A 22,972-nucleotide genomic window follows, 5' to 3' on the forward strand; every position below is an offset into this window, starting at 1 on the left:
TGCTTCCCACTTCGCCATTCCTGACAATCTCCTCCACCGCCGCGACTACTGCGCAGATGGCCTCAAGTGGTTGCTAGTTATTCCCCGGCAGCTATACGTTCGCAAATCTGTGACTATTTCCACGCTGACCCACAATCCGGTCACACGTGCGCCTTCAAGACATATACTCGTCTCCGGCTGCGTTACTACTGGCGGGGCATGTACACCTTCGTACTCAAGTACGTTCGCTCATGCCTCACCTGTCAACATCGCAAGCCATCTCCTCAACGTTCTGCTGGATAGTTGCTGCCGTTATCCTGCCCACCACGCCCTTTAGGCCGCGTCGGCATTGATTTGTACGGGCTGCTTCCCTACACTGTAGCCGGCAACTGCTGGGCTATCGTAGCCGTTGATCATCTGACGAGGTATGCATAAACAGACGCCCTTCCATCTGCCGCAGCGTCAGAAGTAGCTTCCTTCATTTTGCAGCGATTTGTTCTTCACCATGGCGCACCTCGAGAACTGCTCAGCGACAGAGGACGCGTTTTCTTGAGTGATGCTGTGAAAGCCTTGCTTAAGCCTTGTTCAACATTATTCATAGAACCACCTCCGCCTATCATCGCCAGACTAATGACCTCACTGAGCGTTTCAATCGTACCTTTGGTGACATGCTCTCTCTGTACGTCGCCTCCAAGCACATGCACTCTAAGAAAAAAGGGTGTGCGAAAGGGGTAAAAAGGGCATAGCATGGTCCTTTACCCCCTTTAGAAGGCCTTGGGGATAACTTTGCACCTGCTGGAAGCAGGTCCCTATTCACTTACCCCCTCTTAGAAAACTTGCACCCTACTGCAACCCTACTTACCCTCTCTACCAGCGTTTGTGTGTTTGTGTGTGTGTTCGTGCCCCTTAGACAGCGGTGTGAACAGTTTGGGCACATGTCACGATGGGGCGCTCGTGCAGCATTCTGTCCCATCATGTCTCGTTCCTGCACCGTCGCTTTCAGAGAGGGGACGCCTTTTGTGCCACCTTCGCCACCGTTTTTCTCTCCCAGCGTTTGGGTCTCTCTCCATGTTTACTCTCCCCAGTCAGGAACTGCAAGCTGCAGGTGTGTCCTGGTTTCTATGGGGTGACGTCATGACTGCAAAACTGCTTCTAAATTGTAATGAAACAGCAGATAATTTTGTTTTGCTTGTGGGAGTAATGCTCTGGCAGTGCACAGCCTGTTTCAGGCTTATAGTGGAGCCACTCCGACTGCATAGCGAACTGTCACGGGCCGTTCTGCAAACGTATTTCCTAAGCTGCTTGAAGGAAAGAAAAGGCACAGTATCTGTCACACTTCTTGGTAGAATCCTGAGCCACATCGTAAGGGGAAGCTTGAGAAGCTTCGAAGGAAGGTGGATTAAAAGAAAAGAGAGAAAGAGGTGCTGGTTGTGTTCAGCAACAAAATTATGCGCATATTTGATTTTACCTGAAGCGCATACAGCTCGTTCGGCCGAAAAGGCATCGCCATTGCCATGGTCGTCGCCGAAACTCGCAACTCGTGGAAAAATATATGCTCTGTTTTATATTAAAATCTTGATAAAATCGATTCCTTATACAGCTTTCAGGGTGGTGTCATACCCTTTTCGCGTCACATTTAGCATCCATCTGCTAGTCATATTGTAGGTTAGTTTGCGACAGAGATTGGAACCAACGACCTATGTACAGCTACCGAAATCTTAACTGACGTTCGTGACGGCAGTACTTTCTGTAATTCTGAGTGTTACAGAGCAGCTAACCTTCGAAAAGTCAAGTATAAGAAATGGCTCACCAAGCTTTTGCGTAATCTTGATCATCTGGCAAGTATTGTCCTTATTAAGGCGCAGGAGCATAGAAAAGGAGGTCGTCATGCGCACGCCAGTTAAAGATTTGGGCGGCTCTACCTCCGTTTTTATGCCTTTCATTTTAAAGTTCGCCGTTTACCGAGAAGTGAGGCAGATAGAGCACCTTCCGTTCCCCCAAACAAAGCAAACTAAAGGCGTTAATCACATTGCCAAACTCTGCGTCTCTTAACGACAAGAATTCGCGGAATGAAAACGCCGTTAAAGGCGCTATCGCGTCTACAGCTTTGGTGTCATGCTGGCTTGAAATTATTTAATTTTATAGCGTTAACTAGAGGCAGGCTGGTGGGCAGCTGAAAGCTGTGACACACGAGGACAAATTTCATCAAAAGTTGATTCTTTCTACTAGTTTTTTGTTGAATGCGACCAGCTACACTGAAAATAAGGATTTCTTCACCCTCATTTACTGTACCGCGGAAAGTATGCCATTTCAGAAATGGCATTTTGTCGATGTTATGGTTCTTGCCTGATTATATCAGAAGTCGGATGTTCCCATTGTATGCGGCGGCAATGCCGGTGCTATCGGTGAGGCAGTGGCTTGTCTTGCATCGCAGCCGCCGCATATTATGGGAACATTCGACTTCTGATCGAATCAGGCAAGTACGCCAAACAACTTTATTATTAAAAATACCAACGGCAAAATTCCATTTCTGTGCGAAATTTTAGCTGCGAGGATTTTGCGGTTTAGTTTGGAGGAGCATTCTACAGCGCGCTGGTAATTGTGCAACGCCCTGTGTATTCCTGGGTCTCCTCTTTTAGAGAGTTTTTATGTTTCTGCAAACGACCTACCTGTCTGTCCTATAAATGCACTTTTCCACGGGCCGTCGGAATGCGGTAAATAACTCGTCTTGCCTCGACCAAAGATTTCATTTGCTTGATCTTACTGTTCTACACACATGCTCTCTTTTTCATTCCTTTTTTTTTTATTTTTAAAAATAGGCTAATCAGTTTGGAAAGTGAAGAAAACATAATGCGTACACCGTGTCGTATTGCTCTGTATTAATATTGCAGGAGACGTTATTTTTGCATGTCATCATTCATAATTTTTTCATTCGTTCCGATTTCAGCAGGTTCTTTTAATTTTAAGGTGTACAAACTGCCCCAAGAGCTAGCTCTATTGTTCTTAGTTTACCAGGGCTCCTTTTTTTCGCAGTGCTTCGGCGTGTTTCGTACTTGCTGCACCAGGCTGTCGGGTGGTTCCAATCGCCACTTCTCCGGCGCTTTTCTGATGAAACACGACGCACGCATTTTTTCCGCCACGCCGCACACCAGGCACTTCGCGGTTTTCAATGCAGCACACACGTGTTTGCAGCAGCATTGTGCGACACGATGCCTTCGAGCATAAGTTGAGTGGAAAACTTACAAAAGACCAGCTAGCTGGCTGCGGAGCCACGTACAACCTGTGATACTTGCACGTGGTCACTTATCCTTTCTAGTTCCGAGAATTCAGGAAACTGGGCATTGATTCCTTCGCTCGCCGTATGACACAGCGCAAAGGTGACGCACGCTCTTTTGTCCTGATAAGCTTGCCCCTTCAGTGAACATCAGAATTTTGGACACTGAATCTCAAGCGCCAATGATGGCGGTGGGGTAAGGAACAATCAGAAGAGCCTGCTGCTCCCCGGAACTCTTTTCTTCACAGCATGAAGTCATTTTTCGCCGGACTTTCGGAAACCAGTTTGGCTGTAGCTTCCACAGTGCCTAGGCGGGGTACACAATACTTCATTGTGAACAATATGACAGGTCCAAGGGAGCCCAAAATGCGTGCCTCTTTTCGACGGCGAGCACATGGTGGCTCTGAACACATACTCTTCTCAAGGCTCCGTGGGGTCACGAGTCATTCCAGCAGAAGCGATGTCCTGTTCGGACGCGGAAGCATCGAGTGGTCTCAGTCTTATGCCTATGGGCTGCACTGCCCTTGAGTTGTAAATATTTGTATCATACTCAACATACAAATAGATATGTGCGAGCAAAGTCCTTCGTTGTCACTGCAGGGAACTACCCCCTGTAAAGACGTAATCTTAAATTACCTGACGCGGCAGAATTCTGTTAAGGGCACAGCTCACGACGACTCTGCAATCAGCGACGACGTGGAGCTTGGATAAAGCAAGAGGTATGCATCTTCTAGTGCTGCAACAGTCTTGGGCTGCCCAAAAGCAGCAGCGGAGGAGAGATCACGTTAGCAGATTCGCTGGGCCAGCGTTGAGAACAACTATGGACTTGAAAGGTTGCTGCTGCTGCGGTGGCGCCATGTACCAGCTTCGGACTCCATTACTCATGTCAATAATGGCCGACAGCAGCAGGTGCGGCGGCAGCGGTCAACGTAAACCGGCGCGTGGTGCTTGTAAGTTCCATTTTTCAAACTTTTTGCTGCCCTTATTGTGGGGTTAAGCCGGTACTCGTTTAATCAGCATGCGTCGCAATAGTGAGCACGGTGTTAAGTCCGAGGTTCGAGTGGTCCCAATCTCTATGATCAGCAGGCGTGACTGCATTTGAGTGACCACCCATACGTATAGCATGTGTTTCAGCAAAGGTGAACCAGAAGTTTTAAAACTGCTTTTTGCGATATTGAGGTGGTTTCAAATTGCAGTTGTTTACATCAGGATACAGTTTAATCAAGCTAATTTGGTGGTTAACTAAACTCGTAACAATTGACTTCTTATGGCACTTACGTAATCAATATTCGTGGTTACCCAAGTTTGCAAGTGCGAGATGCCGGGCTAGTGGGTACTGCATTCTTAAAGAACAGCGCAAGGAACAACATGGAAACACACAGAATGGATGGACACTGCCGCTGACTATACTTCGTCTCACAAGATGCTTGCAGCACTGCGAAAGGCAGAGGCACCCCAGTGTAATCAGGATCACGCGCACTGCAATAGGCAATTGTGCTCCTACGCGGCTCTTGCCACCAAATTGGCGGGGGCAACAGTATAAAAGCACAATTCTCTATTATAGTGTGCAGGGGCGAGAGGCACTTCGGAGCACAGTTGCAAGGACTCCTGTGCCTTTTGCAGTGCTGCAGGTAACTTGTGAGACGAACAACAACTGAAATTTTATTACCGAGCAAAACATATATAAACATGCATAAAGAGGTGTAGCCAGGGCGATTACTATAGACTGTTTTCGGTGATCGCACAGCATCACCTTGGCTTCACACCTTTGTGCATGTTTACATATGTTGTGCTCCGAAATAAAATTTCAGTTGTTATTGAGCGCCTGTGTCCGTCCATTCTTCTGTGTGTTTCCGTGTTGTTCCTTGCACTCTTGGCATACCTAAGTTTGGTCTAGTTTTGGGACATGTCCTTCAGAGTTATCTGGCGTTGAGAGCTTGCGTTGTTGATTACTGTGTCATATCCTTTCTCCTACAGTAAAACCGCTTAAGAGAATCATGCACACAGCTTTGAACTTCAGGCCAGTTCGCGCAGCTTAATTTCATGTCTCATAATAGACATTTTTGCAGTAGCTTCATGCAATTACACAAAGCCCCCTCATCTACCATTTTTGATGACCATGCTTGCGAAAATGGAGGAGTTTTCTGAGCGTGATTTTTCACGAACGTCCCCTCAGTTATCGACGCCCTGGCCTACTGCGCAATAATGGACCTTTTCTCAGCTGCGCACCCCTCTTGTGACCGCCAGGTGAAGTACCCTTGACGGGACGGCTAGCTTACTGAGGTTCCCTTGCATATTTCCAGCAAACATTTTTTCACAATAGTTGAGTGGGCTTATTTTCTGAGCAGTAGTTGAATGCAGGGCTGTCATGTAGGAAGCAGGTGAAGTGCAGGGGGAAGGTATATCAGGGCGTGTCCACAGATGCCTAAAGCATATCACTACACATGCTAGCTGAAAGTAGCCCAGCACTTATATATACTGCTTGGAAAACAGGCCGGCACCACTACTGCGAAAGAATTTGTGCAGAAAAAATAGGAGCGATCCTCGGTAACCCGTCCCGTCAGATGTTCCTCGCTTGGCGGCCACAAGAAGGGTGCGGTGCTGGAAAAATGTTCTCAATGCAAGAGAAAGGGCTTGCTGTATCTGCAGCCGCGATGCGGTTCCAACACGCTTCCATTTTTTTTTTTTTTTTTTTTGCCGCGCCGCCGCAGTTTAGTCGCCGAGGTGTTTCCATCGCTTGCATGTGTATACATTGTGAATGTGTCTATTCCCTCCACATCTCATTTTTCTCTCGTTTTTCTCTCACACAGGTTCCCTCGGAGTATGGATTCAACCACGACGATGACAAAAGACTGCTCGGTTATCCTGCCATTTTCAAACGCAATAAAAAGTAAACCCTGCCTTCCGTTCTCATGTACTAATATCGGTGTGCAAACTGCACCCTGAATGGCTACATGGCCCGTCACAGATATGTCGCTCTAGCACGAAGAAACCAACATTGCGGAAGCGAGGGCGTCTGTGACCGGCTGACGAAGACATCACATATTTTCACCAAACGTTTTTCTTCTGTATAGGGCGTATGTTAAGGCTGTCTAATGTTGCAGCGGAGGCAGCATTACCACACATATGCCAAACGGAGTCGCTTGCGTTGCAAATAAAGAAAATGTATGTCTCGTATCGCTTCGATAGCGGCGATGTCTTGTGACTGAGTGCACAATCAGTCGAAGTGTGGTTGTTTTCAAATTACTAGCATACCAGTGTGCACCTAGACTATATTTAGAAGGGCGCAAACATACCCTTCGAAGGAAAAGAACATTATCTTAAATGGGTGTAAAAAACACTATAATATGAATTTATTTTATTCCTCTGGGTGGTAATATTACCCTTCCAAACAAAGCATAAATATGAACGTAAAAGTGCAAAGTTACGCCCATTCATAGGGTGCAAACATGCACTTACGGGGTGCTGTAGTAAGCTCATTACGCTGGCATAAATGCAGACCCTGTGAGGGTAAGTTTACGCCTTATGATTAAGCATACGCTTATTCCAGCTGGGAGCAAACATGCACCCGATTTTAGAGGATATTTTTGCACTTTCATGGCCTAACCTTTAGTCCTTCTGAGAAAGGGTAACGTTACTCCCCAGTAGCATATACTTGCACTTCACCACATGGCATAACGTTAGCCTCGTTGTAGCGTAAACTTTACACCAGACACACTTAAGCCCCCATCGAGGGTGTAACTTTGCACCCAAAGGGGCTCCCCAGTGCGTCAGTGGACTTACCCCCCTAAAGGGGTAAGATCACACCTTTTTTTCTTAGAGTGTGGGACCTCGTCCTTCCGTATGTCACTTACGCTTACCATACCACGACGCAGTCTACTACTGGCCTCTCTCCTTTTTTTCTCCTCTACAGCCGTCACACCTCTGCTATACAATCGACACCATACTCCCGTATCAGCCAGACATATCCGAGTATACTCCTGCGTCTCAAGCCGCCCAGAATGCGGAAGACTGTCGATAAAATGCCCGCGCATTCACGGCTAACACCCAGTACCGCCATAAATCCAACCATGACAACCAACACTGGACACCGGACTTCTCGTCTGGCGCTCTTGTGCGGCTGTGGATACCTTCCAATACTCCTGGAATGTCTTAGAAATTTTTTGCTAAATATCATGGCCCATACCGTGTTCTGGAGCGCACTTCCCCGGTTAATTATGTGGTGGGGCCTCGTACGCCATCTCATGTACGCCGGCGCGGACGCGAGATTGCTCACGTCCAGCTCCTCAAACCCTATTACGACTGTGCCGTCTTTCTCACGCCGTAAGTAACGTAAGTCGCCAGGATGGCTCCTCTTCGTCCCGCGGGTAATTGTGAAGAGGAAGAAGCGCATGGCCGGGGAAAATTCCAGTCAGCATCATTATCGCTGCGCGTGTTGGACCTGACTGTGTTCGCTGTCGCTGTGTCCGCCGCTGGTCTTAACAGTCCGAGTGCCATCAAATAAACCCTCATCTTACATTATTATTATTATTTGAAAGCTCACGACTTTGCACTAATAATGACTTTGCGCACTAATAAAATGGCATCTGCCGCGTTTCCCATGGAATAATTACAGTTACCGTTTGTGTTATTGATGACTTAGAACAAGTAAACATAGTTTTGGTGGCAGTACGAAGGGTGACGGCGCCCTTATATATTTATGCAACGCAGGAAACTCATATAAACGAGCTTTCGAACGCACATTTTTTACTTTTGTTTCTTCGAAACATTACCCACGAAAAAAGAACTAAAAAACGCGGCTCACTTTTGATTTTGACGGCTTTCAGTTTGACAGCATAACATTAAAATTACCCTTAAAATCAGAACTAAATAGTTGATTCGTTAACTTTTGTTAATTAATCGTCTATTTATCGAGTGTACCAGGTGTATCATGTATGCCTTGTAAACACCACTTATGCAGACCTTACAGATGTATCGTCGTAGTTTTTTTTTTTTTTTTTAATACAACTAGGTAAAGATGAAAACATTACCCTGTACAGTCGAGTCTCTTCAAAATGATCACTAATTCCCGATAAAAAAATGTCCATTGAAAGAGCCATCCGCAATCACAAACCACGAAAACAAAATTATTTCGTTTCGGTGGAGACGAAATGAAGTGGCGTCCGTCTGCTGTGCGGTGTCATTGTACATTAGAGATCTCAAAGAGGTCGAAATTACTCCGGAGCCCTCCACTACGGCACCCCTTTCTCTCTTTCCGCTTCCATTCCTACCTTCCTCCCTTCCCTTACGGCTCGGTGTATCTGTCAGTATCTGTCACACAAAACAATTGTGTGACAGATACTGCGCCTTTCGTTTCCCGTGAACCAATAATAATAATAATAATAATAATAATAATAATAATAATAATAATAATAATAATAATAATAATAATAATAATAATAATAATAATAATAATAATAATAATAATAATAATAATAATAGTTATTATTATTATTATTAGTAGTAGTAGTAGTAGTAGTAGTAGTAGTAGTAGTAGTAGTAGTAGTAGTAGTAGTAGTAGTAGTAGTAGTAGTAGCAGTATTGAAAAAGGTCGACCATTCTTAGCTTCTGCATATGGTAGTGGAGAGTGCAATTAGACAATATATTCGGAGCTTGAAGTGCCTCTGAAGTGCTCTGAAGGACGAATGATTGCGCCTCGAGGCGTGCCTGATCAAAAAGTGTGCAGGCAGCTGCTCAAAGAGTTTTCAACGTAGCACAACCTGCAAATGCAGCATTTTTATCAGTTATTCATGCAATACAACCAATTGTAAGACCCGTCGACCGAACCCCATGGTTCTGGGAAACATGAGAACACAATACACAGCCATTAGTTTGGCATTTACGCTTTTGCTCAGATTTGCACAAACGTCAAGGGCTCAAAATAAATCACAATATCTGGTTGGGAAAGTAGGAATTTTGCTCTCATCGCTGCCCTTATTAACGTTACATGATTATATGACCCCGAGGCTCTGCGTATTGTCGGCCCGTCCATTGCGATACATGAAAAACTATTGGTCTTCTGAAAGGTTGCCCTTGATTGCTATCGTCCAAATTATCGGGGTCATATTAAACAGGGAAGACTGCACATGACAACACAACCTACGTGCATCAGTGGGCCTGCCAAGATGCTGTACCAGAACCAGAGATCAAACCGAAATATCATCTGTGCAAAACAATGGTAGCTCTTCGAGGCTTGTGCCGTACATATTCACAAACTTCAAAAAGAAAATAAAAAAGAAAATGGGTGCAAGAAAAAGAAAAGAGTGAGGACAACATAGAGTTCGTTTTGCGGCTTTTCTTTCGCAACAAAGCCTGAACCGGAATTCTTATGCCTTTATGATGAAGGATTGAAGAAAAAAAAAAAACGTAACCTATACATTCTACTAGCTCATGCTCCCACATGCAAAAATAAATATTAAAATTTTGTTGGGGCTACAAATATTTGAGAACTCGTTATGTCTTCCAGTAATAATTAGCATTTCATCCATCTTGCGCAGCTCGTCCAATAAGTGTGAAAAACCAGCTCGAATTACTCGGACCGACTTAGGCGCAGTCCTAGGCGCAGCTGCCAATATTTTTTTTTTTTTTTTATCCAACAAATGTGTTCTATTTTCTCCCAAAAGAGGACAGAAAAAGAAAGGCCAGCAGCTGTTGAACGCTCGCTTGAAGTCGTATAATCTCGCCCCCCTTTTTCTTAACACAGCTTCCTGAATGTGACGCCAAACCTTCTGATATTAAAGCGCTGGCTGCTGAGAACACGACGTCCAACTGTATATGCAATCTCCGCGTAATAATGAATACTCGGTGAGTAAAACAAGGTGACGCGAATTTGCGATACAGGTCAATAAATTTTACTGGACAAAAAATTAGAGGCTATGCCTCCTTCTCTCTCCGTCTTGTTCCGTGTTTCTCAGTGCTACCTCGCAAAATAATCGCGACCATGTGGAGGCTGCCAGGAAGGAACTTTCCAATTTCGACTCTCATGCCTATTGCGCTCAGACATATCCGTCTGCTCGATGCCAACATGTAAAAACAATCGCACCCTTGCCTGTCTATAACTGACACTCTCCAGAAAACTCTGCCTTGAGGTACTGATGCGTCCTGTTATTGGGTGCAGCAAGCAGCACTGCGCCCATTAAAATGGTGCATACCTCAATGCACCCTATTTCGCAGGGTGTGAGAAATAGACACGAAACACACATTTCAGAATGCGAATTTTTTTGCTGATCACGTTGCCAAAGGGCTGGGACTTCCTCAAAGTTTTGCGCTTACTTAGGAAGCCGTGTGCTGCCGATTTTTTATTATTATTTTTTTGTAGTCGAGTTAAAAGACTAAAATTTACACCGCATCCTTGGTTGGAAAAGGGATCTACAAAAGCAGCACCGGACCTAAAATATTCCGAAAATATAATCAATAATGAAGTGGCTAATTTTCTTTCTTTGGCCTTGAAATATTGGTACACTTGTCAAACTTGCATCCCAAATACGATCGCACCCATAAACCGCAGTAGGTGTTCACAGAGCAAGTGTAACAGATACTGCGTCTTTCCTTTCCTGCGAACCAATTATTATTATTAAGATAACTGAAAAGATCAGATACATACACAGAAAAGAGCTGTTCTAATATGCTCAATTCTATTCGACCGATGAATGCCAAAAAACAAAATTTTTCAATGAAGGCTGTAATTGTATGATTTTGACGTATGTGACCTCATGAAGTCAGTAAGAGAAAGCTCCCCATTAGAAAAAATCGCGGGGTAAGAAAAATTAGCGTAAAAAGTTTTTCTATGGAAGAGAAAAGAATAGCGACCGTTTTAGTAGGAATCAGAGTACAAGCAGTGAAGCCAGCGCAGGTTTCATTCCTTTTTCGTCGTATATACACCCCACAAGCTCTATACTGATGTTCGCGCAAGTTTTTAAGTCATTATACAACATTCATGAAGCCTGCACTGGGATATAGGAGAAATAATGTGTCTTCAAGCCTTCTTTTGCCACGGGTATCTTTTTCCATTTTCGGATTGAGACGAAATTATTGGGGAAAAAAAAAAAAAGGAGCTGGCATTCTGCAACAAAAATTGCAAATCTTTATCTTCATATACTGAAAGGTGCAAATACTTACAGAGAAGAATGCGCGTTCGTGCATTTAAGTGTTATCCTGGTTCCTATAACATCAGTGCAGATGAAGCTTGCGAAATACAAGTCATGATCTCGCGCTGATGTGAATGCACAAGAGCCTAAAAATCTGAGTGTTCTAATTGTAGCCCCTTAGATTCGTGCTTACACATTAAGCTTTTTCTTCTTTTCTTTTCTAACAGAGATGCATTGTAGCACAGAGAGCAGTGTTTCGTGGAATACTCAGCTATGAGAAGGCCCTGCAAAGTGCTGCTTTTCGGAGAAGTTTCAGGCGCACCCTATTAGGAGAACTGTGAGTTGACGGACACCGAGTTCTCTGTCCCCCTCTCCCAACTCCGTACTGTGCAACGACAATCTGCTCTGCGACCCTAACTCGCCCCAGTCGCTGCCGAGCTTTCTCTTTCGGGCGCGCTTTCTTTCAGCCGCGCCCCGGTTGGCGGCGTGCTGTTCTTCTCTGGTTTGCAGGCTGGTCGCCGTGTCCCCGCTGGGCCCGCCTCACTTGTCTGGCCGAGGTGGCGCTTGGCGGCCGCCGGGCCGCAGGCGTCGTGGCGTGGTCGGTCTGCCAGCGTTGCCCGGCAACGCGCCCTTGTACCGGAAGTGGCTACCGGAAGCGCCCTTCCGTTCCCTCCTCCCAGCCGGCGCGAAGAGAGCAGCCCGGGGCCGGAGCCCTTGTCCGGCGAAACCCGAGCCCAGTGGACCAATGGGAGGGAGCGCGAGGGAGCTGCCACCGTTGCGTTTAGTATGAATATAACGCGCGCGCGCGCGCCCACGCGGACCACCACTTCGACCGTCCACTGAGTGCGTAGATGCATTGTGGACTCGTCCTCCCCACGCTCTTTCCCCGGCGCCCCGTCGAGCCAGAATTTGTGTCGGGCGCCCGGGGCTGGCCGCACTCTATCTGCCGATGAAGATCGCCCACGCTTCGGGCCAAGCTGCAAGATCCAAGTAAAAAGAGAGACAAAGACGCGTCTGGAGGGTCTCCCACCGCTCATCCTTCTCCTTTCCTGTGGTCAGCTCGGCAGAGGCCTCAGTCGACCTTTTTGCTCGTGGATGATCGAAGCCCAGATGGGAGCTTCGCGTTTGGGTCAGTGTTTGGAGCCGCGCGCCGAGGCCAAGCAAAGTGGAACAATGCAATGCCTGCTGAAACAAAAAAGAATGCCCAACCTAGCATCCGAGCAGTTTCTTTTGCAGGCAGCTCGTCGTCTCTCGTTAATAACGCTGGTTGAGAAGCGGTATGGGCGGCACTGCAGCGAATGAAATAATGCTGAAACATCAGCGAGTAGTTAAAGTTGCACTTACCCCTTGTTGATATTCCTTATTTCTACTCTACTGTCTATTCTAAATGTTACAAGCTCTCTAGAATAGACAATACAACATGGCACAGGGGTAGATACACTGCTGAGACATTTGAAGCGTTTGGCGCTTTCTAACAAGCGCTCTGCTTTTCCACAAAGAACCTGATACTAACCGCAATTTCTTTGATTTTACACACGCACGTAAGAAGGGGATTGGGGGGGGGGGGGGGGGTCCACCCAATTAACATTGACGATTTGTATACACGCTGTTTATTTTTTAGTTCACAGATAATTCCACCACAGCTGCCGAAAAGAATGCTGGCAATTGTATTTTTCAGCGGACGACACCTAGATAATTAACTCAGGATGGAAACGAGGACCTCAAGGTGACAATAGGTATAATGACCATCAGTGGTATTAAAAATTGTGTATGTCTTGAATTACAGTTTCCGATCCTTCAAAACAATCTACTGAAGATTTGATATCTTATTTCTTAAGAGCGCTGCTTTCAAATTTGCGACGGAAGACACTGGCAACGAACGATGCTGCCCCAGAGTGTGGATTGACTCGCCGTCTGCCTCACTATTGCTTCAAGCGTGAAAGCATAGCGGCGACCCGACGAAAACACAGAACGCATTTCATAATGGCCGCTGCATAACCAGCGCGAGTCGACAAAGATAACTAGCACAAGATGAAACAAAAAAGGGAGGTGGGAATCCTCAAGAATGCTCAGCGTGCTCGCGGATATTCGACGCTCTGTTGCAGCTATGACCAGAACATTTTTCGCTATCGAATGGCTAAAAATGAGCAGTTACACGGCGCGACCATGTCTCTTCCAACGTTTTAGCCTTTCAAGCAGCAAATTTCTGCTTCGCCGGTACCCATCAGTGGTGCACTCGCATTGTCCAACAATCCGTGAGCACATTCTGCACATTTGAATCCTATGCATATCATCTAGCGTGACTCCGGCCCCAGCGTGATTAATAGGCATAACTGACTGGCGCTCGCGACCGCGACCCTGCGCGGACGGTGGCACGGTGGGTGTGCGCGAAAGCCCTGCGGCCAGGGTAATTAGGTGATTTCCCGTCCGCGGATCCTCTCCGACGACGGCGGCGGCTCGAAAGGAGCCTCTCCTTAAATGGTCTCCGCTGAGTGGAGATCGCATGGCGATTACAGAAGCGGAAGTCTCGTTCGCTGGTGCGTGCCCCTTTTCTGCGAATTCATTACGATAGCCTCCTTTTCGCAGGCCCTTCGCACTTGCTGCAGCCGCAAGCTACCTCTGGCGGCACAGGCAACTTTTTGGCCGTGCGCTTTAGAACTGCTCCCGTCTGCATTCATTCCGCTGGCTTTTATTTATTTTTTTTCCCCGTCCTTTACACGCACCGGACTTTATCGCATCATACTCCAATACAAATAAATGCGATGCTTTTGCAGCGAATCCAGGACTGATGCCCATCCGCATTCTACACCTTGTAGCAGTACCCTGAGTATCTTTATGCTTTCTGCTCATTTATCGGCGTCTCCCTTCCCCAACACTTTCTCAATCCGGCAGTCGGTTGCTTTGAGATTTGTGTACAACTCGCGAGCTCCGTCTTAGCTTGCCAGGACAGGCTAATACTTTCCGAAATATTTTCCACCGTTCATCCTGCACGTAGTCTTCACGATACTCATGACTCAAAATATGCAGATGATAGTGGCGACATTCAAGCCTCTTCGACGCGAATGTGCTTGGAGAGCCTAGCTTTTCAACCTTTCGGACACAGCTTACTATAGATACTGCTGCACCACATGTCTCCACTTGCGTTTGCAGGGGACTTCAAAGGTATACTAGCAAAAATCAGGGAGCAATGCGGTTGCTGAGGCTGCAAGGGGGACAATAGGATGGCTTCTTACAGTGTTTATCATTATCACTTGTCTTCCTATCTAACCGTAATCTTTCACGTTCTGCACCGACCTGTTCCTGACACTTCCTATTGGTTCGATAGTGCAACCTCATCACCAAAGTAGCGATGAATTCGGTATCACCAACTCGCCGGACCACGCTATAGCGCGCAATGTCAGCCCAGTCGTGCGGTTGGGATATTTCCGAACCCTATATATTTCCAGTACATTACGACCTGCGTTTGGCTACCCCGATTTTCATTGACTATCATCTCTGCTGAGGAAAAATGAACCGCTGCTACGTCTACTCGCTGCTACACTATTAACCTGGGTCACAGCCTCCTTTATTTTCCATAACATGGTCATCGGCGCCCAGGACAATGGGTGCCGACCATCGCACTTTTTATCAAGGCTGCGAGCGGCGCCTCGCGGCGATCACGCTAAGTAGGCACGTGGCGATGACGTAGGCGCGCGGCGGGAAGAGACCTTGGATGCGTTCCAATAGCCCCTAGTAGACATCTATTTAGACGGCTAGCCGGGCAACCACTATTTTGGGACGCGTTGCAATTCTCGCGAAGCAGTCTCACGAAGACTGCTTCGCCGAAGTCAACATTGATGCAGGCTACTTTGCTGTCTAAACAACATGGCGGACAGTGCGCGGTTTGCGCTGAGCGAGTCGTGCTTCCGGTGGTTGTAGTAGCTGTACGGTGGCCGTGCTCTTTGCGAACGCCGGAGTATTCATACGCAAGATCTTTCAAATGTGAGTTGTTACGTCAGTGCATACGGTAGCTAGAGGCTAATTTAGCTGCCTTTATGGTCGCGAGATTCATAGCACTGCAGATTCTTGAATCGTGCTTAAGAGGAAAGGATGCGGTTGAAAGTTTTTGCGGTTGAAATGCTGTTGGTCTCCTTTTTGTTTTTTTAACTTGACGACGAGTTGTTTTGTCTTGATGTTATCGACTTTCTGGTCACTTAGCCGGGAGTCAGGACGGCTACTGGACGGCACGCATGTGTTTCTCTCTTGCTGTAGTAGCCGTGGCAAACCCTTCCAAGCATATTCAGTTAATGTCGGAAGAACGAACTCGCCTGACGATGCCGGCTTCTTGCGCATTGATTTTAGTGTGCCTATATATCATTAAAACGAGTTGCTGCTTTTGGTTTCATCGCCTATTTACTACAGACGACAGACGAACGGCACAAAGTTTTTCTTTTGTTGTAGCCGGTTATCACCTTTCTCCTGTGATCCTCACAAGTTTACAGTATTTTGCATGTTTTCATGCTTACAACTCTGTGCATTAGACATCCGAGAAGCATGCATGTGCACGTCAGCATCAGTATAAAAAAGTAAAAACGGACTAACACTCTCTTCCGTCAAGCCTTGAGCGGGCCCATTGACAGAGAAGTCTGTCCGGTCTGCTACATGTTATCTGCGTTGTGGCGATTAAGCGTGTAATATTATTGCTGCGAAAATTCGGCGAACCATTAAAAACGTGATTTTCACCTGTATTGTTGTAAAGTTTTAAAGAAAGCGACGTTATAATAGTTTTCAAACGTTTTAGCTCAACCTTTATGCCTCGAGGTGACGCCAGGCTAGACAGCACGTAGACAGGTAGACAGACGCGTTCCATTACGCGAACGTGTAGACGTCTACGCTGACATCTACGAAGCCGTCTTGCTAGACGTCTAAGAATTGGAACGCCCCCCTTGAAGTGCGCGCGGACCGACAGCGAGCGCTCTTTGGAGCGTCGTAATACCCTCTCCTAAAACCCTCGCACTTCGCCCGCAAAGATCGCTGGTAGCCTTGATTTTGCTTGAACGGCTGTTTCAGAGCTGATACCCAGGTATGGAAAATAGAGAAGGCTATGCCTGGGTGCACATACATGCTTCAAAGACGCCAAAATGCGTTACAGATAAAGAATAAAATATGCGCAGTAACGTTCCAGTTGAATAAGCGCTTTTATGCCTGACGTATGCGTATCAAAAACACCATACTAATTATATTTTGAGGACTATTGTGTGTGGAATCGTGTTCCAGTAAGGGCCGACCTCCGCGCGTTCAGCCTGCAAGCAGGCCCTTCGGAAAATAGCCTGGCACCAATGCATGTATTTTTACGGTCTTACGATGACGACATTTTCCCCATGGCTCGAGGGGAGGACAGACGTGAAATACGGTGAAGAAGGGCTGCCCTCTTTTGGCTGCGGCTGCCTCTCGTTTTAAATATTTGTAAATACATCCTTGCCGTTACACATTTGGTAGAGGTGTAGCCGTTTATCCGGGTGTAGGACTACTCAAGGCAGAACTCTACAGCGGATATCAGTTTTCCCATACGCGCTATGCCTCAGGATACTGAGCCTGCAGCGACAGTGAGCTTGCAAACGGTCCTCATCAGCTGCCCTCGTGATCCTGGAAGTTTTTCAGGCAAGGAAAGTTCCAAATTCACGGATTGCCTAGTATGATAACCACGAAGAGGATTATACCAGCTGAGATCTTTGCAAGAAGCTTCAAGACTTCTTTGCACAAGAAGTCGGTCGACAGGTTGGGCCTTTGCGAGCCGTGCCCAGACATTGAATCCACCATCGCCTATATGTGCTTGCTTTTGGTATAAATTCGATGCTAAGTTGTCTAAATCTTACAGTTAGCCACGTGCTGAAAAGCATAGCGGAGCATAGCTAGTCTACAAATACTACGCGATGGCTGCTGCCATACTGCTAAAACCTTCCACCCATACACCATGTATACCTCATCAGAAACTGTGACCCGTATCGTCCGCCGTGAACACGATACCACGTCTCCTGTTACCATGCCACCTCATTTTGCCGACAATCAAGTTGAACCCCATATATGCCCCTTCACTGATACAAGCCGTCGTCAGACAAATTCCTAGGTACACCTTCATGGACCCATTCAAGATACTGTGCAAACTAGCTCGTTCGGAACTTTGGAGGCAAGTCCGCCTGTACCAGGACTGGCTTTAGGTGGTTTTCCATTCGATGGGTCCTGAATGGTTTGCTGTTAGAAAGTATATCGACGTCTTGCTGACCAGCTTACGGAGGCTAGGTGGAATGAATGTGTTAAAGAATCTGTGCCGATCTAGTAAAAATGTGAGTTCTACTGAAAATGTGAAAGTTAAGGTGTTGGAAACGTAACCCTGCCAGAAAACGTCACCCGCCTGCTGCAGAAATGCCCGAAGTTCTGCGTTCCATTCTGCCCCTGCCCACGAATTGGTCGCAATCAACAGATGTATGGCCACCAAGGCGAAGCAAAAAGACCGTGAGCGCTGCCTTCTTGAAGGCATGGAGTGCTTGGAAAGAAAAGCCCCCAAAGGTTCCGCCCAAGGCAAGAATGACAGTGTTCGAAATGTATTGACTTTCTTTAAAGGGAACTGTCTGTGCCTTTTGCAGTCTAAGAAGGCAGGAGGGTTTGTTGTGGTAGAGAGGGGTCTGTACAACGAGAAGGCACTGAAGGCTGTTTCAAAGAACTTCGTGCCGGTTAAGAAAAGTGAGGTCAGAGTGAAAACTAAGTTCATCGATTTTTGCAAAAAACTATAATTAGCTTCTCTTGCAAAGGATATAGATAACAGTAGAGGGAGACTTTTATCAGTATTCTTTACAGCTACAACGCACAAACCGGACATACATCAGAACCATTGTCAGTGAATCGGGGTGCTGGCTGCATTGTGCAAGCCAATTCTTGCAGAAGAAACTAAAAATGCTTGTGGTGAATGACTCATTTAGGACTAAGAAATCTGATGAGGTAGTAGAATTTTTAAAGAGCAATGAACAAATTGGGTATGTTTTGCCAATTGACATCGAAGATTTATTTTACTCTGTGCCGCAGTGTGACCTTTTGAATTCTGTCAGAACATGCATTGAAGAAAATGGTGCAATTTCATTCCAGAATGCTGAAGGACTTTCTGTGGGGAACTTTTTAAATCATTTAGAATACTACCGTAAGGTAACTTTTATTGTTTTTAATGACCATCCGTTTTTACAACGGAATGGCATTTGCATTGGGTCTTGTGTTGCTCCTGTACTCTGTGATATATTTTTAGCTTTTATTGACCGGACTTTAGACCACGTTTTTAAAGCAAGAAGGGTCGAAAAAGATTTTAGGTACGTTGACGACTTTTTAGTGGTTTTAAAATCTGACTCTTCCTTTCAGGATACGACCAATGTTATTTTCAATGATTTTAAGAAACACGGACAAGGTCCGCATTTTACCAACGAGTTACCCCACAGTAATGTTTTGCAGTTCTTGGACCTTAAGCTCAAAGTCGCTGAACGCCATGTTTTTTGGGAATACCAACCACGCGCAGAAAAAGAACTCCTTCCGTTCAAGTCTGCGCATTCGAAAATAGCAAAAAGGGGAATAGCGTTTTCATGCATGGAGTCGGCTCTCAGAAAATAGTGTATGCATAAAACGCAGGCAGGTTTCGACAATCAAGTGCGCCGGCTATTCGCAGCAGGTTTCCCTTTGTCGCTCATGACAGTTGTTGCCGAGGCCCTGATTAAAAAGCAAAAAGCTGGAACGCCAAGTCACAAGTCGGAGGCCGAACGTGAAAAGTTCAGGCCGGTGGTGGTTCCTTATTTTCATTCGGTGTCACACCATATGAAAAAGATAGCAAAGAGGCATTCTATCCCTCTGGCATTTTCTGCCCCGAACAAGCTATCTAAGCTCTGCTCCCGCACGTGCAGTGATGGGTGTCTTGGCTGTCAAATCAGGCACGGAACTACTCATGTTGCATGCACCATTGGAGTGGTGTATTCCATCCCACTTTCCTGCGGGAAGATGTACATCGGGCAGACTGGCCGCTGTATTAATGAGCGACTGAGGGAGCATGCGCTAAATGTTAAGAAAGATGACAAAGGTGTTCATCTCGTGTCCCATACTCTTGCTTGCAAGTGTGCACCGCGATTTGATGAGACGACGATTCTTGGCAGAAGCAAAAATGAACACGCGCGGTTGGCACTTGAAGCCTTTCATATCAAGAAAAAAATGTGAAAACTGTATTAGCGATACTTCTATTTCTTTGTACCAAGCCGAATATAAGTTCCTGTGCGCGCGACGTTATTAACATGGATCAAATTACTTGCCGGATCCTTGTCTGCTTGCACAAGTGTGGTCTCAGGTCTATATATGCGTTGTTGCCATGAACAATAAAGTAGTTGTTAGTTAGCACTTGTCCTTGTGTTCTCTTCTTCTCTATGGATTCTCTTCTGTTTGCGCTCTTCAGTTCCGTAGAAAATCATGAACCAACTAGGCCCAACCAAAGTTTTATTGCAGTTCCGCTTATCATCGCCCGAAGCTCGGCGAGATATGATACATCCTCGTTTTTTTTTTTTTTTTTTTAAGCAGTAAATATAGTGTGGTTTGTTTTGGTATATGGGGTTTAATGTCCCAAAGCGACTCAGGCTAAATATAGTGTGATTATTTACAAATGGGATTTGATAGTTTTTGTGACATTAAAGCTTGTAACAAAAATAATGTACGTGAACATATGGGTGCAGCGAGCTCAAGAAATTTGGTCAAAGCTTCGTAGAACTCAAGTCGTCGTGGTGATCTTGTCTTCCTCAGTGACCTACTTGGTGCTGGGGTTGGCAGTGGGGACATCAAAATTTTTTTTTAATTTTTTTTTTTGGCAGGGAGGGGGTTACGTTGCAGCGTGGTCTCCTGCGTATCGAGCTACCGGTCGCCAGCTTGTCTTCTCTCAACTGCGCCATAAATGCTGCGTGCTGGGATGCAAGGACTGTTCGGAAGATTAAAACCGCCAGGGGCTTTCATTCCGTCAAGTATCTTGCGCATGTATTGTTTTAAACGAAAATGGTATATTGCTGCTCCCTCTACCTCAGCTTCGTTTCCACTTGAGCGTCCATCCAAACCGGTCTATATCTCGGGTAGCCCAGTTGATGAATCAGAACTCCATGCAGCCCTCAAGTCTTCCCACCGGAACCACCGCCCAGTCTCGGATGGCCTGACTACTGAATTTTACGTCAAGTTCTGGGGGCAGCTGGGGGAACTTTTATCTCATTAGTGAACAGGCTCCTAAGAGATGGGACTCTCAAATGCTCAACGGAAGGGGCCTTTCCCTCTCCTTTGCAAGAACGAGTCGCAACGCACCGACCTGCGCGCCTGACATCCCAGCACGCTTCTGAACATTGACTACAAGCTCATAGCTAGGTGCCTTTCGAGACGCCTTACACCATTCTACCTGAGATATTCGGTCCTTACCAGGCTTGCTGTGTCCCTGGTCGCTCTACTCAAGTCCATGGTTTCGCTCTCAGAGGTCTTTTCCAATGGGCAGATTCCAAGAATTTATCTGGCATCTTATGTTCATTCGACCAAGAGAAGGCTTTCGACATTGTCAGTCATTCATATATGCTACAAATACTGGACGAAGCTGGAATATGCCCTGACGTTCAGCGCATGATCAGGGTTATGTATTCCAGGACAACTACCACGGTTACTATACAAGGTCGTGTCAGTGAGGCTTCTGATGTAGGCCATGGAGTCCAGCAGGGGTGCCCTCTATCTTCAGCATTTAAGTGCTCGCATTTGAGCCTCTCTTCCAGACTTCTTCGTGACAGTCGCATCAACAGGTTTCTCCTTCCCCATGGTTCACCACCCGTTGCCATCTTTGCTTATGCAGATGACCTGACCTTAGTCGTCCCGGGTGAGACTCCAGTCTCCTCCGTTCTCGATGTCATATAGGCATACGGAAGGGCTAGTGGGGCTGAGCTAAATCGGTCGAAGAGTGCTACATTGAGCTTTGGTCGTCCTCCACCAAATCCTCAACCTGCTCACGGCCTCTCCGTGAAGGATGAAGTCAGGATTCTTGGTTTCTATTTTAGCTCGGAAGGACTGTGAGACGCGAACTGGTCCAAGGCTCGAGAAAAGATCGAGGCCAGGGTGCAAGAGTTGTGGAAACTTTCCTGTCAGCTCGCAGCCCGAGCTACGATTACGAGTTCACCCCTATTCTCGATTCTGTCCTACGCCGCCGACATAACACATTTGTCGGTGCGTATTAAGCTCCATCTGGAACGATTCTTTTTTCGTTTCCTATGGTACAGGTTTACGGATTCAGTTGCAAAGGCTGTGGTGAAGCTGCCCAGAAACAGAGGAGGTCTTGGCATCCCAGGTCTGAGTATTGTATCCGCAACTATGCACGTCAAGTGGGCCCAGGTAGCGTTGGACTCGGACATGCCCTTCACCCGTAGTCTGGCTGCCTACTTCTTGAGCACTCGGCTTAAATTGGGCCTCATTCATGTATGGCTTTGCGAGGGACGTCTCCCTTTTAAGACCTTAAGACAAAAGTGTTTACACGAGCCAGCTTGCAACTAACCCGTTCAACGTGCGGTGGTCGTGAGGACACTGCATACCTTCACGCAGTGTCTTCTCCCTGCAGCTTTACTGCGTCGTGTAGATGACCTGTTCCAGCTTCTAGGTGTGCCATAACAGACAGTTCGATAGCTGAACCTGTTATCCAGGCATGCAATCAATCAGTTCGTCCTCTTGCTCGTGGAGTGCTCATACCAAGTATATATGGCACGCTGCGGTGCCTCGTAAGGCAGAAACGTCCCAGCCCTCCATGACGCGCTTACAAAAGTACGGAAAGAGGTTTGGTTCTTCTTGAAACAGTTAAGGTGTCTCCACGAGAGGAAGAGGTTCACGACCCCTTGGTGTCAGCAGCCTTATTGTTTGTTAGGTTTCTGGTGATCAGCTGTATGTGCTAGTAGGATGACTGCTAAGAGTTTGGACGCCCTTCGAGACACTCCATGTGCGATGAAGATCCTGTCACACTGCTGGCTTGCTGCCACAGTGCTGATTAAAGCTGTTTCTGGGAATGGTACAACCACCTCGAGCGCGTCATCGCACGATAGCCCCCGTGCCCGGGTAGGGACCTCACCTCGCACACAAAAGCTCCCCCAGCCTCACATCGACACCTGGGAGGGGGAGTGGGGTTACCGGAGGGGTTGTACGGATTATGACGAGTCGATGAGTTATGTGTGACTCCGGGGAAAGGTCTTTTCGGGTGCCAAGTCGCCTTCCCATCTGATAACGGTAATGCTGTGCGCTCGCGGCGCGGCTTCCGCCGGTGCCCATCTTCTTCTTTACAACGTCTAAAATCCCACGCTTTAGGAGCGTGCGTTTTGTCTTCGTAAAAAGCAAGAACGTTTCATTGTTGTCTGCTATTCTGGTTCACGCCGCAAGATGCAGCTTTTTGACCTAAGCAGGAATGAACCACGCTGATAGCAGCTCACAAGACCGCGGACGTTAGCTTATAGTACAGAGCTGCTGATAGCGGCATGTCGGTTCACAAACGCAGCAAGAAAAAGCTCACTGGCGCAGTCCTTCAATTTTCGTTTGGTGTTTT

General features: G+C 46.7%; 1 long non-coding RNA gene across 1 annotated transcript in view; it reads left to right on the forward strand.

The window, feature by feature from the left end:
* The window catches only part of LOC146204084 (uncharacterized), a 39,118-nt gene extending 26,205 nt beyond the window's left edge, over positions 1-12,913 (forward strand). Inside the window, exons 2-3 of the long non-coding RNA XR_014702652.1 lie at positions 11,607-11,716; positions 11,890-12,913. This is a non-coding gene — a long non-coding RNA (uncharacterized LOC146204084). The remainder of the gene's footprint in view (positions 1-11,606; positions 11,717-11,889) is intronic.
* Positions 12,914-22,972: the final 10,059 nt, after the last annotated feature.

Source organism: Amblyomma maculatum, chromosome 1, assembly GCF_055883805.1.
Source record: "Amblyomma maculatum isolate TAMU_Amacu chromosome 1, ASM5588380v1, whole genome shotgun sequence".
In the NCBI taxonomy this organism is placed as follows: Eukaryota; Metazoa; Arthropoda; class Arachnida; order Ixodida; family Ixodidae; genus Amblyomma; species Amblyomma maculatum.